This window comes from Microcebus murinus, chromosome 8 (assembly GCF_040939455.1).
Source record: "Microcebus murinus isolate Inina chromosome 8, M.murinus_Inina_mat1.0, whole genome shotgun sequence".
NCBI classification, from domain to species: domain Eukaryota; kingdom Metazoa; phylum Chordata; class Mammalia; order Primates; family Cheirogaleidae; genus Microcebus; species Microcebus murinus.
The window spans coordinates 108,830,419-108,843,004 of NC_134111.1; the positions used below are offsets into that span (position 1 = coordinate 108,830,419).

At 63.9% G+C, this 12,586-nt stretch overlaps 4 non-coding genes across 4 annotated transcripts; all 4 read right to left on the reverse strand.

Moving 5' to 3' along the window:
* Nucleotides 1-329: 329 nt before the first annotated feature.
* On the reverse strand, nucleotides 330-448 carry LOC142872417 (5S ribosomal RNA). The gene has a single exon (XR_012920678.1). It is a non-coding gene; the product is annotated as a 5S ribosomal RNA (ribosomal RNA).
* A 3,521-nt stretch (nucleotides 449-3,969) lies between these two features.
* On the reverse strand, nucleotides 3,970-4,088 carry LOC142872428 (5S ribosomal RNA). Its single transcript, XR_012920688.1, has one exon. It is a non-coding gene; the product is annotated as a 5S ribosomal RNA (ribosomal RNA).
* Nucleotides 4,089-7,612: 3,524 nt separating this feature from the next.
* Nucleotides 7,613-7,731, reverse strand: LOC142872439 (5S ribosomal RNA). Its single transcript, XR_012920698.1, has one exon. It is a non-coding gene; the product is annotated as a 5S ribosomal RNA (ribosomal RNA).
* Nucleotides 7,732-11,255: 3,524 nt separating this feature from the next.
* On the reverse strand, nucleotides 11,256-11,374 carry LOC142872450 (5S ribosomal RNA). Its single transcript, XR_012920709.1, has one exon. It is a non-coding gene; the product is annotated as a 5S ribosomal RNA (ribosomal RNA).
* Nucleotides 11,375-12,586: the final 1,212 nt, after the last annotated feature.

The window sequence follows — 12,586 nt, forward strand, 5'->3', positions numbered from 1 at the left end:
GAGTTCTGGTCACATACTCCCTCAAAATGACATCCTGGCCTTCTTCTGGAACTCCCTCCCCTCTCAGACTCTCAAGGTTTCCTCCAGCGTGTCGGTTCCCACAGAGCAGACCTTTGGTCTGAGACCTGACAGTCCAGAAGCCACGCATGCTGCCGCGTGACGGCGGTGTCGCGGCTTGGGACAAGAGGAGGCCCCACGGTGCGGGCTGGGGCGCCAGGCACCGCGGCGGGCGCTGAGGGTGGGGGAGACCCCCGCCCCGGGCCGCCGCCTCGCTCCCAGAGAGGGGACAGAACAAGAGGCAAAACAAAACAAAAAAAAAAAAAAAAAGAAGCCTACGGCACCCGGTATTCCCAGGCGGTCTCCCATCCAAGTACTAACCAGGCCCGACCCTGCTTAGCTTCCGAGACCAGACGAGATCGGGCGCGTTCAGGGTGGTGTGGCCCTAGACGGCGGAGGGCGCCCCTGCCCCGCTCAAGAAGCCGAGCCTCTCTGCGCTTCCCCGCCGCCTCCTCCCGCCCCAGGCCCCGCGCCGGCGCTGACCCGCACCGGGCGGGCCTGTTGAGTTCACCGGCCGGGTCCGGCGGGCTCCGAGGGACGGGGGTGACAGGCGGGGCGGGGCGGGCAGGGAGCGGCGGGCCGGGGTGGGGGGCTGTCTCTCTATACACACACACACACACACACACACACACTCACACTCACTCACTCACACTCACACAAGATGCGCCTCCACGGCTGGACTCGCCAAGGTGGAGACCTTCCAGCCCCCTTCCTCTCCTCGCCTGGCCCACCCCCAGCTCGTGGCCGCCCCCGCCGCCGCCGCCGCCGCCGCCGCCGCCGCCGCCGATTGCGCACGCGCGGGTCGCCCGCCCTTTGACCCCAGGCAGGGGCCGCCCTCCCCGACAACCCCTTTCAGCTGCGCCCCCCACCCTGTGGGTGGGCTGCCGCCTATTCCCCCGGGCCCGGGCTGGGGCACAGCGCATGGGGGAGGGGAGCGAGTGTATGGGGCGTCTCTCTCTCTCTCTTGGGATGTGTCCCATGGGTGGGGTGGCGTGGTTAGTGGGGCGCTGAAGAAATCAGTCCCCTCCATCTCCTACCTCCGGAAAACGCCCAAGCCCTTGGAGAACTGCCGGCAACGCGACCGTGGGGGCCGGGACCCTCCTCTGTGTCCTCCTGTGGCCCAGTCCTAGGGGCCTGGGCCTGGCCGGGGCTGCATTGGACCCCGACCCCCCTGGCGTGTGGACTCGCTAAAAATCGGCGATTAGATATTGGATTCCAGCTTCATTGAGGTCATTTCACTAATGAGTGCACCGGAAAGAGTTTCCTAATCCATCTGTGAGGGTGGCAACTGAAAGAGAATTTTAAAGCTGACAGAATAGGCGAGGAAAGGCATAGGAGATTTCCACACCCAGTAAGGAAGCCTTTCCCGAAATGGAAGAAAGAAACGAGCAAACAGAGACACCGGTAGCCCGCCAGGATCAGAGTCTGCCCCCGAGAGAAAGTACCCTGACCAGGTTCACCCGTGGGTGGGTGGCGAGCTAGCGGCATTCAGAAGAGCGAGGCCCGCAGTCTGTGCAGAAGACACCTGCACTCGGGTGTGTGTGGCGGCACGATTCACAAGCAGCTCCAGATGTTAAGCCAAGGAGAAGCCAGGGAGTTCCCAACGCCCCAGGTGTCCTCAGCCCACGACTGGCTGCTGGGGGAATGCGAAGCCCGGCTCCTTGTCTCAGAGCGGGACAACCAGGAGGTGTGACGTACACCCCGGGGTTCCCAGGAGGATCAGGCTGAAGCTGGGACTTGGCCTGAAAGTGTCCCCTCGCACGGCCACCCCCTTCCCCTTCCTGCTCCTCTACTCCTGGTGCCCCTCCATCCAGGGGCCAGACCTTAAAGAGTCACCCGCAAGAGAATCCTGGTCCCAAAGGAGCCTTCTGGGGGACCCGTGCTGAGAGAGGTTGTGGGCATGGCCCGCTGGGGCTCTGCCCGACCCAGGGCTGAGAGATGCAACCTCCCAGCTCTGGGTCCCTGCAGGGGAAGCGTTGGCAAGCACAGGGCCAGTCCTCCAAAGGCCCAGGTGCAGGGAGCCCAGGCCAAGCAGCCTGTGGAAGAAGCCACCCCGGGAACACGACTGCAGGCCACGGCCCTTCCCACCTCCTCCTCCTCCTCCTCCTCCTGCTCCTCCACCCCCCCCCCCGACCTCCCACCCCCACCCCCGACATGGCGCAGGGCTCAGAGACACCTCAGACACTTGCTACCCAAAGTGCAAAGGGCATCAGTTGCTCCTCCAAACCCCCCCCCCCGCCCAGCAGACCGCGTTGTCCAGCCAGCCCCCGGGCCTCCCTGGGGTGCCCAGCACAAAAGTGCAGACAACCACCGGACCCTCAATCTCAGTTTTCGGATGTTTTTGCCACTCTAAGGACCCGCAGGCCAGCTGGGCCTTCTGGCAGGACAGAGAGCCCCGGAATCCGACGTGGAGAGCTGGGTGTACGTCCCCACGAGGAGGCGGTCCCCACCTCCGCGGCTCTCCCCTTGCGGGGGGGAAAAGCAGCCACGGGGCCTCAGAGAAGACACCAGGCTGGGCGCCCGCCCCACAGTGGGGGCACGTCCCCCGCAGGCCACTTAGCGACGGCCGCCGGCCGGCGGACGGTTGGGTGGCGCGAGACGCTGCGGCCGCCCTGCTACCGGGTTCCTGGGAGGGCGTCCTGGAACCAGCGTCCACACCAAGCCCTTGGAAGGCCCAGGCGACGGAGGAGCCCCGTCAGGCAGGGGCCGAGGACGGTGACGGCCCGGGCGGGGAGGAGCGTGTCAGGCAGGGGCAGAGGACGGTGACAGGTGACAGGCCGGGCGGGAAGGAGTCAGTCAGGCAGGGGCCGAGGAGGAGACGGGGCTGGGTAAGGGTTAGGGTTAGAGTCAGGGCACAAGTCACAATCGCAAAGACCTGGAAGCGACCCGAGTGCCCATCGACCCACGAGTGCGTAAATGAAATGTGGCGCGTGGACACCACGGAGTGCTATTCAGCTAGGAGGAGCAGCGGTGAGAGGGCACCTCTCGTGGTTCTCCTGGCCAGAGCTGGAACCCGTTCCAGTAAGCCAGGTAGCCCAAGAATGGACACACGAGCACCACGTGCTCGCGCTCACCAGCAAATGGGTACGAACCGACGGACACCCAAGTGGACACAGAGGAATCACCTTCATCGGGTGGGTGTCGGGCGGGTGGGGGGAGGGGATGGGCATACACCTCCATTAGGAATGGGGTGGGTGCGCACCGACTGGGGGATGGGCGCACTTGAGGCTCTGACCCGAGGGGGGAGGCTGGGAGAGGGCAACGTACCCGACCTTAACATTGGTACCCCCACAATACGCTGGAACAACATCAGAGGTTAATGAATAAGAACACAGGGGGGAGGGGGGCACGGGCAACACATGTCACCTTAATACTTGGACTCCCATCATCTGCTTGAAAAGAGAGAGAAAAGAAAATGCAATCATAGAGATAAGAGACACTTTTTAAACATAATGAATCCGAAGAGAAAAGTAAAAGGAGGCCTGTGGAGCAGGTCTGGGTGTGACTCCGGATCCCCCAACATCAGGTGCCACCACCAAAGATTCCTACGTGTAGCCCATAGAACCCCAAAAGCAACGGGACGAGTTCTGGTCACATACTCCCTCAAAATGACATCCTGGCCTTCTTCTGGAACTCCCTCCCCTCTCAGACTCTCAAGGTTTCCTCCAGCGTGTCGGTTCCCACAGAGCAGACCTTTGGTCTGAGACCTGACAGTCCAGAAGCCACGCATGCTGCCGCGTGACGGCGGTGTCGCGGCTTGGGACAAGAGGAGGCCCCACGGTGCGGGCTGGGGCGCCAGGCACCGCGGCGGGCGCTGAGGGTGGGGGTGACCCCCGCCCCGGGCCGCCGCCTCGCTCCCAGAGAGGGGACAGAACAAGAGGCAAAACAAAACAAAAAAAAAAAAAAAAAAGAAGCCTACGGCACCCGGTATTCCCAGGCGGTCTCCCATCCAAGTACTAACCAGGCCCGACCCTGCTTAGCTTCCGAGACCAGACGAGATCGGGCGCGTTCAGGGTGGTGTGGCCCTAGACGGCGGAGGGCGCCCCTGCCCCGCTCAAGAAGCCGAGCCTCTCTGCGCTTCCCCGCCGCCTCCTCCCGCCCCAGGCCCCGCGCCGGCGCTGACCCGCACCGGGCGGGCCTGTTGAGTTCACCGGCCGGGTCCGGCGGGCTCCGAGGGACGGGGGTGACAGGCGGGGCGGGGCGGGGCGGGCAGGGAGCGGCGGGCCGGGGTGGGGGGCTGTCTCTCTATACACACACACACACACACACACACACACTCACACTCACTCACTCACACTCACACAAGATGCGCCTCCACGGCTGGACTCGCCAAGGTGGAGACCTTCCAGCCCCCTTCCTCTCCTCGCCTGGCCCACCCCCAGCTCGTGGCCGCCCCCGCCGCCGCCGCCGCCGCCGCCGCCGCCGCCGATTGCGCACGCGCGGGTCGCCCGCCCTTTGACCCCAGGCAGGGGCCGCCCTCCCCGACAACCCCTTTCAGCTGCGCCCCCCACCCTGTGGGTGGGCTGCCGCCTATTCCCCCGGGCCCGGGCTGGGGCACAGCGCATGGGGGAGGGGAGCGAGTGTATGGGGCGTCTCTCTCTCTCTCTCTTGGGATGTGTCCCATGGGTGGGGTGGCGTGGTTAGTGGGGCGCTGAAGAAATCAGTCCCCTCCATCTCCTACCTCTGGAAAACGCCCAAGCCCTTGGAGAACTGCCGGCAACGCGACCGTGGGGGCCGGGACCCTCCTCTGTGTCCTCCTGTGGCCCAGTCCTAGGGGCCTGGGCCTGGCCGGGGCTGCATTGGACCCCGACCCCCCTGGCGTGTGGACTCGCTAAAAATCGGCGATTAGATATTGGATTCCAGCTTCATTGAGGTCATTTCACTAATGAGTGCACCGGAAAGAGTTTCCTAATCCATCTGTGAGGGTGGCAACTGAAAGAGAATTTTAAAGCTGACAGAATAGGCGAGGAAAGGCATAGGAGATTTCCACACCCAGTAAGGAAGCCTTTCCCGAAATGGAAGAAAGAAACGAGCAAACAGAGACACCGGTAGCCCGCCAGGATCAGAGTCTGCCCCCGAGAGAAAGTACCCTGACCAGGTTCACCCGTGGGTGGGTGGCGAGCTAGCGGCATTCAGAAGAGCGAGGCCCGCAGTCTGTGCAGAAGACACCTGCACTCGGGTGTGTGTGGCGGCACGATTCACAAGCAGCTCCAGATGTTAAGCCAAGGAGAAGCCAGGGAGTTCCCAACGCCCCAGGTGTCCTCAGCCCACGACTGGCTGCTGGGGGAATGCGAAGCCCGGCTCCTTGTCTCAGAGCGGGACAACCAGGAGGTGTGACGTACACCCCGGGGTTCCCAGGAGGATCAGGCTGAAGCTGGGACTTGGCCTGAAAGTGTCCCCTCGCACGGCCACCCCCTTCCCCTTCCTGCTCCTCTACTCCTGGTGCCCCTCCATCCAGGGGCCAGACCTTAAAGAGTCACCCGCAAGAGAATCCTGGTCCCAAAGGAGCCTTCTGGGGGACCCGTGCTGAGAGAGGTTGTGGGCATGGCCCGCTGGGGCTCTGCCCGACCCAGGGCTGAGAGATGCAACCTCCCAGCTCTGGGTCCCTGCAGGGGAAGCGTTGGCAAGCACAGGGCCAGTCCTCCAAAGGCCCAGGTGCAGGGAGCCCAGGCCAAGCAGCCTGTGGAAGAAGCCACCCCGGGAACACGACTGCAGGCCACGGCCCTTCCCACCTCCTCCTCCTCCTCCTCCTCCTGCTCCTCCACCCCCCCCCCGACCTCCCACCCCCACCCCCGACATGGCGCAGGGCTCAGAGACACCTCAGACACTTGCTACCCAAAGTGCAAAGGGCATCAGTTGCTCCTCCAAACCCCCCCCCCCGCCCAGCAGACCGCGTTGTCCAGCCAGCCCCCGGGCCTCCCTGGGGTGCCCAGCACAAAAGTGCAGACAACCACCGGACCCTCAATCTCAGTTTTCGGATGTTTTTGCCACTCTAAGGACCCGCAGGCCAGCTGGGCCTTCTGGCAGGACAGAGAGCCCCGGAATCCGACGTGGAGAGCTGGGTGTACGTCCCCACGAGGAGGCGGTCCCCACCTCCGCGGCTCTCCCCTTGCGGGGGGGAAAAGCAGCCACGGGGCCTCAGAGAAGACACCAGGCTGGGCGCCCGCCCCACAGTGGGGGCACGTCCCCCGCAGGCCACTTAGCGACGGCCGCCGGCCGGCGGACGGTTGGGTGGCGCGAGACGCTGCGGCCGCCCTGCTACCGGGTTCCTGGGAGGGCGTCCTGGAACCAGCGTCCACACCAAGCCCTTGGAAGGCCCAGGCGACGGAGGAGCCCCGTCAGGCAGGGGCCGAGGACGGTGACGGCCCGGGCGGGGAGGAGCGTGTCAGGCAGGGGCAGAGGACGGTGACAGGTGACAGGCCGGGCGGGAAGGAGTCAGTCAGGCAGGGGCCGAGGAGGAGACGGGGCTGGGTAAGGGTTAGGGTTAGAGTCAGGGCACAAGTCACAATCGCAAAGACCTGGAAGCGACCCGAGTGCCCATCGACCCACGAGTGCGTAAATGAAATGTGGCGCGTGGACACCACGGAGTGCTATTCAGCTAGGAGGAGCAGCGGTGAGAGGGCACCTCTCGTGGTTCTCCTGGCCAGAGCTGGAACCCGTTCCAGTAAGCCAGGTAGCCCAAGAATGGACACACGAGCACCACGTGCTCGCGCTCACCAGCAAATGGGTACGAACCGACGGACACCCAAGTGGACACAGAGGAATCACCTTCATCGGGTGGGTGTCGGGCGGGTGGGGGGAGGGGATGGGCATACACCTCCATTAGGAATGGGGTGGGTGCGCACCGACTGGGGGATGGGCGCACTTGAGGCTCTGACCCGAGGGGGGAGGCTGGGAGAGGGCAACGTACCCGACCTTAACATTGGTACCCCCACAATACGCTGGAACAACATCAGAGGTTAATGAATAAGAACACAGGGGGGAGGGGGGCACGGGCAACACATGTCACCTTAATACTTGGACTCCCATCATCTGCTTGAAAAGAGAGAGAAAAGAAAATGCAATCATAGAGATAAGAGACACTTTTTAAACATAATGAATCCGAAGAGAAAAGTAAAAGGAGGCCTGTGGAGCAGGTCTGGGTGTGACTCCGGATCCCCCAACATCAGGTGCCACCACCAAAGATTCCTACGTGTAGCCCATAGAACCCCAAAAGCAACGGGACGAGTTCTGGTCACATACTCCCTCAAAATGACATCCTGGCCTTCTTCTGGAACTCCCTCCCCTCTCAGACTCTCAAGGTTTCCTCCAGCGTGTCGGTTCCCACAGAGCAGACCTTTGGTCTGAGACCTGACAGTCCAGAAGCCACGCATGCTGCCGCGTGACGGCGGTGTCGCGGCTTGGGACAAGAGGAGGCCCCACGGTGCGGGCTGGGGCGCCAGGCACCGCGGCGGGCGCTGAGGGTGGGGGTGACCCCCGCCCCGGGCCGCCGCCTCGCTCCCAGAGAGGGGACAGAACAAGAGGCAAAACAAAACAAAAAAAAAAAAAAAAAAGAAGCCTACGGCACCCGGTATTCCCAGGCGGTCTCCCATCCAAGTACTAACCAGGCCCGACCCTGCTTAGCTTCCGAGACCAGACGAGATCGGGCGCGTTCAGGGTGGTGTGGCCCTAGACGGCGGAGGGCGCCCCTGCCCCGCTCAAGAAGCCGAGCCTCTCTGCGCTTCCCCGCCGCCTCCTCCCGCCCCAGGCCCCGCGCCGGCGCTGACCCGCACCGGGCGGGCCTGTTGAGTTCACCGGCCGGGTCCGGCGGGCTCCGAGGGACGGGGGTGACAGGCGGGGCGGGGCGGGGCGGGCAGGGAGCGGCGGGCCGGGGTGGGGGGCTGTCTCTCTATACACACACACACACACACACACACACACTCACACTCACTCACTCACACTCACACAAGATGCGCCTCCACGGCTGGACTCGCCAAGGTGGAGACCTTCCAGCCCCCTTCCTCTCCTCGCCTGGCCCACCCCCAGCTCGTGGCCGCCCCCGCCGCCGCCGCCGCCGCCGCCGCCGCCGCCGATTGCGCACGCGCGGGTCGCCCGCCCTTTGACCCCAGGCAGGGGCCGCCCTCCCCGACAACCCCTTTCAGCTGCGCCCCCCACCCTGTGGGTGGGCTGCCGCCTATTCCCCCGGGCCCGGGCTGGGGCACAGCGCATGGGGGAGGGGAGCGAGTGTATGGGGCGTCTCTCTCTCTCTCTCTTGGGATGTGTCCCATGGGTGGGGTGGCGTGGTTAGTGGGGCGCTGAAGAAATCAGTCCCCTCCATCTCCTACCTCTGGAAAACGCCCAAGCCCTTGGAGAACTGCCGGCAACGCGACCGTGGGGGCCGGGACCCTCCTCTGTGTCCTCCTGTGGCCCAGTCCTAGGGGCCTGGGCCTGGCCGGGGCTGCATTGGACCCCGACCCCCCTGGCGTGTGGACTCGCTAAAAATCGGCGATTAGATATTGGATTCCAGCTTCATTGAGGTCATTTCACTAATGAGTGCACCGGAAAGAGTTTCCTAATCCATCTGTGAGGGTGGCAACTGAAAGAGAATTTTAAAGCTGACAGAATAGGCGAGGAAAGGCATAGGAGATTTCCACACCCAGTAAGGAAGCCTTTCCCGAAATGGAAGAAAGAAACGAGCAAACAGAGACACCGGTAGCCCGCCAGGATCAGAGTCTGCCCCCGAGAGAAAGTACCCTGACCAGGTTCACCCGTGGGTGGGTGGCGAGCTAGCGGCATTCAGAAGAGCGAGGCCCGCAGTCTGTGCAGAAGACACCTGCACTCGGGTGTGTGTGGCGGCACGATTCACAAGCAGCTCCAGATGTTAAGCCAAGGAGAAGCCAGGGAGTTCCCAACGCCCCAGGTGTCCTCAGCCCACGACTGGCTGCTGGGGGAATGCGAAGCCCGGCTCCTTGTCTCAGAGCGGGACAACCAGGAGGTGTGACGTACACCCCGGGGTTCCCAGGAGGATCAGGCTGAAGCTGGGACTTGGCCTGAAAGTGTCCCCTCGCACGGCCACCCCCTTCCCCTTCCTGCTCCTCTACTCCTGGTGCCCCTCCATCCAGGGGCCAGACCTTAAAGAGTCACCCGCAAGAGAATCCTGGTCCCAAAGGAGCCTTCTGGGGGACCCGTGCTGAGAGAGGTTGTGGGCATGGCCCGCTGGGGCTCTGCCCGACCCAGGGCTGAGAGATGCAACCTCCCAGCTCTGGGTCCCTGCAGGGGAAGCGTTGGCAAGCACAGGGCCAGTCCTCCAAAGGCCCAGGTGCAGGGAGCCCAGGCCAAGCAGCCTGTGGAAGAAGCCACCCCGGGAACACGACTGCAGGCCACGGCCCTTCCCACCTCCTCCTCCTCCTCCTCCTCCTGCTCCTCCACCCCCCCCCCCGACCTCCCACCCCCACCCCCGACATGGCGCAGGGCTCAGAGACACCTCAGACACTTGCTACCCAAAGTGCAAAGGGCATCAGTTGCTCCTCCAAACCCCCCCCCCGCCCAGCAGACCGCGTTGTCCAGCCAGCCCCCGGGCCTCCCTGGGGTGCCCAGCACAAAAGTGCAGACAACCACCGGACCCTCAATCTCAGTTTTCGGATGTTTTTGCCACTCTAAGGACCCGCAGGCCAGCTGGGCCTTCTGGCAGGACAGAGAGCCCCGGAATCCGACGTGGAGAGCTGGGTGTACGTCCCCACGAGGAGGCGGTCCCCACCTCCGCGGCTCTCCCCTTGCGGGGGGGAAAAGCAGCCACGGGGCCTCAGAGAAGACACCAGGCTGGGCGCCCGCCCCACAGTGGGGGCACGTCCCCCGCAGGCCACTTAGCGACGGCCGCCGGCCGGCGGACGGTTGGGTGGCGCGAGACGCTGCGGCCGCCCTGCTACCGGGTTCCTGGGAGGGCGTCCTGGAACCAGCGTCCACACCAAGCCCTTGGAAGGCCCAGGCGACGGAGGAGCCCCGTCAGGCAGGGGCCGAGGACGGTGACGGCCCGGGCGGGGAGGAGCGTGTCAGGCAGGGGCAGAGGACGGTGACAGGTGACAGGCCGGGCGGGAAGGAGTCAGTCAGGCAGGGGCCGAGGAGGAGACGGGGCTGGGTAAGGGTTAGGGTTAGAGTCAGGGCACAAGTCACAATCGCAAAGACCTGGAAGCGACCCGAGTGCCCATCGACCCACGAGTGCGTAAATGAAATGTGGCGCGTGGACACCACGGAGTGCTATTCAGCTAGGAGGAGCAGCGGTGAGAGGGCACCTCTCGTGGTTCTCCTGGCCAGAGCTGGAACCCGTTCCAGTAAGCCAGGTAGCCCAAGAATGGACACACGAGCACCACGTGCTCGCGCTCACCAGCAAATGGGTACGAACCGACGGACACCCAAGTGGACACAGAGGAATCACCTTCATCGGGTGGGTGTCGGGCGGGTGGGGGGAGGGGATGGGCATACACCTCCATTAGGAATGGGGTGGGTGCGCACCGACTGGGGGATGGGCGCACTTGAGGCTCTGACCCGAGGGGGGAGGCTGGGAGAGGGCAACGTACCCGACCTTAACATTGGTACCCCCACAATACGCTGGAACAACATCAGAGGTTAATGAATAAGAACACAGGGGGGAGGGGGGCACGGGCAACACATGTCACCTTAATACTTGGACTCCCATCATCTGCTTGAAAAGAGAGAGAAAAGAAAATGCAATCATAGAGATAAGAGACACTTTTTAAACATAATGAATCCGAAGAGAAAAGTAAAAGGAGGCCTGTGGAGCAGGTCTGGGTGTGACTCCGGATCCCCCAACATCAGGTGCCACCACCAAAGATTCCTACGTGTAGCCCATAGAACCCCAAAAGCAACGGGACGAGTTCTGGTCACATACTCCCTCAAAATGACATCCTGGCCTTCTTCTGGAACTCCCTCCCCTCTCAGACTCTCAAGGTTTCCTCCAGCGTGTCGGTTCCCACAGAGCAGACCTTTGGTCTGAGACCTGACAGTCCAGAAGCCACGCATGCTGCCGCGTGACGGCGGTGTCGCGGCTTGGGACAAGAGGAGGCCCCACGGTGCGGGCTGGGGCGCCAGGCACCGCGGCGGGCGCTGAGGGTGGGGGTGACCCCCGCCCCGGGCCGCCGCCTCGCTCCCAGAGAGGGGACAGAACAAGAGGCAAAACAAAACAAAAAAAAAAAAAAAAAAGAAGCCTACGGCACCCGGTATTCCCAGGCGGTCTCCCATCCAAGTACTAACCAGGCCCGACCCTGCTTAGCTTCCGAGACCAGACGAGATCGGGCGCGTTCAGGGTGGTGTGGCCCTAGACGGCGGAGGGCGCCCCTGCCCCGCTCAAGAAGCCGAGCCTCTCTGCGCTTCCCCGCCGCCTCCTCCCGCCCCAGGCCCCGCGCCGGCGCTGACCCGCACCGGGCGGGCCTGTTGAGTTCACCGGCCGGGTCCGGCGGGCTCTGAGGGACGGGGGTGACAGGCGGGGCGGGGCGGGGCGGGCAGGGAGCGGCGGGCCGGGGTGGGGGGCTGTCTCTCTATACACACACACACACACACACACACACACTCACACTCACTCACTCACACTCACACAAGATGCGCCTCCACGGCTGGACTCGCCAAGGTGGAGACCTTCCAGCCCCCTTCCTCTCCTCGCCTGGCCCACCCCCAGCTCGTGGCCGCCCCCGCCGCCGCCGCCGCCGCCGCCGCCGCCGATTGCGCACGCGCGGGTCGCCCGCCCTTTGACCCCAGGCAGGGGCCGCCCTCCCCGACAACCCCTTTCAGCTGCGCCCCCCACCCTGTGGGTGGGCTGCCGCCTATTCCCCCGGGCCCGGGCTGGGGCACAGCGCATGGGGGAGGGGAGCGAGTGTATGGGGCGTCTCTCTCTCTCTCTCTTGGGATGTGTCCCATGGGTGGGGTGGCGTGGTTAGTGGGGCGCTGAAGAAATCAGTCCCCTCCATCTCCTACCTCTGGAAAACGCCCAAGCCCTTGGAGAACTGCCGGCAACGCGACCGTGGGGGCCGGGACCCTCCTCTGTGTCCTCCTGTGGCCCAGTCCTAGGGGCCTGGGCCTGGCCGGGGCTGCATTGGACCCCGACCCCCCTGGCGTGTGGACTCGCTAAAAATCGGCGATTAGATATTGGATTCCAGCTTCATTGAGGTCATTTCACTAATGAGTGCACCGGAAAGAGTTTCCTAATCCATCTGTGAGGGTGGCAACTGAAAGAGAATTTTAAAGCTGACAGAATAGGCGAGGAAAGGCATAGGAGATTTCCACACCCAGTAAGGAAGCCTTTCCCGAAATGGAAGAAAGAAACGAGCAAACAGAGACACCGGTAGCCCGCCAGGATCAGAGTCTGCCCCCGAGAGAAAGTACCCTGACCAGGTTCACCCGTGGGTGGGTGGCGAGCTAGCGGCATTCAGAAGAGCGAGGCCCGCAGTCTGTGCAGAAGACACCTGCACTCGGGTGTGTGTGGCGGCACGATTCACAAGCAGCTCCAGATGTTAAGCCAAGGAGAAGCCAGGGAGTTCCC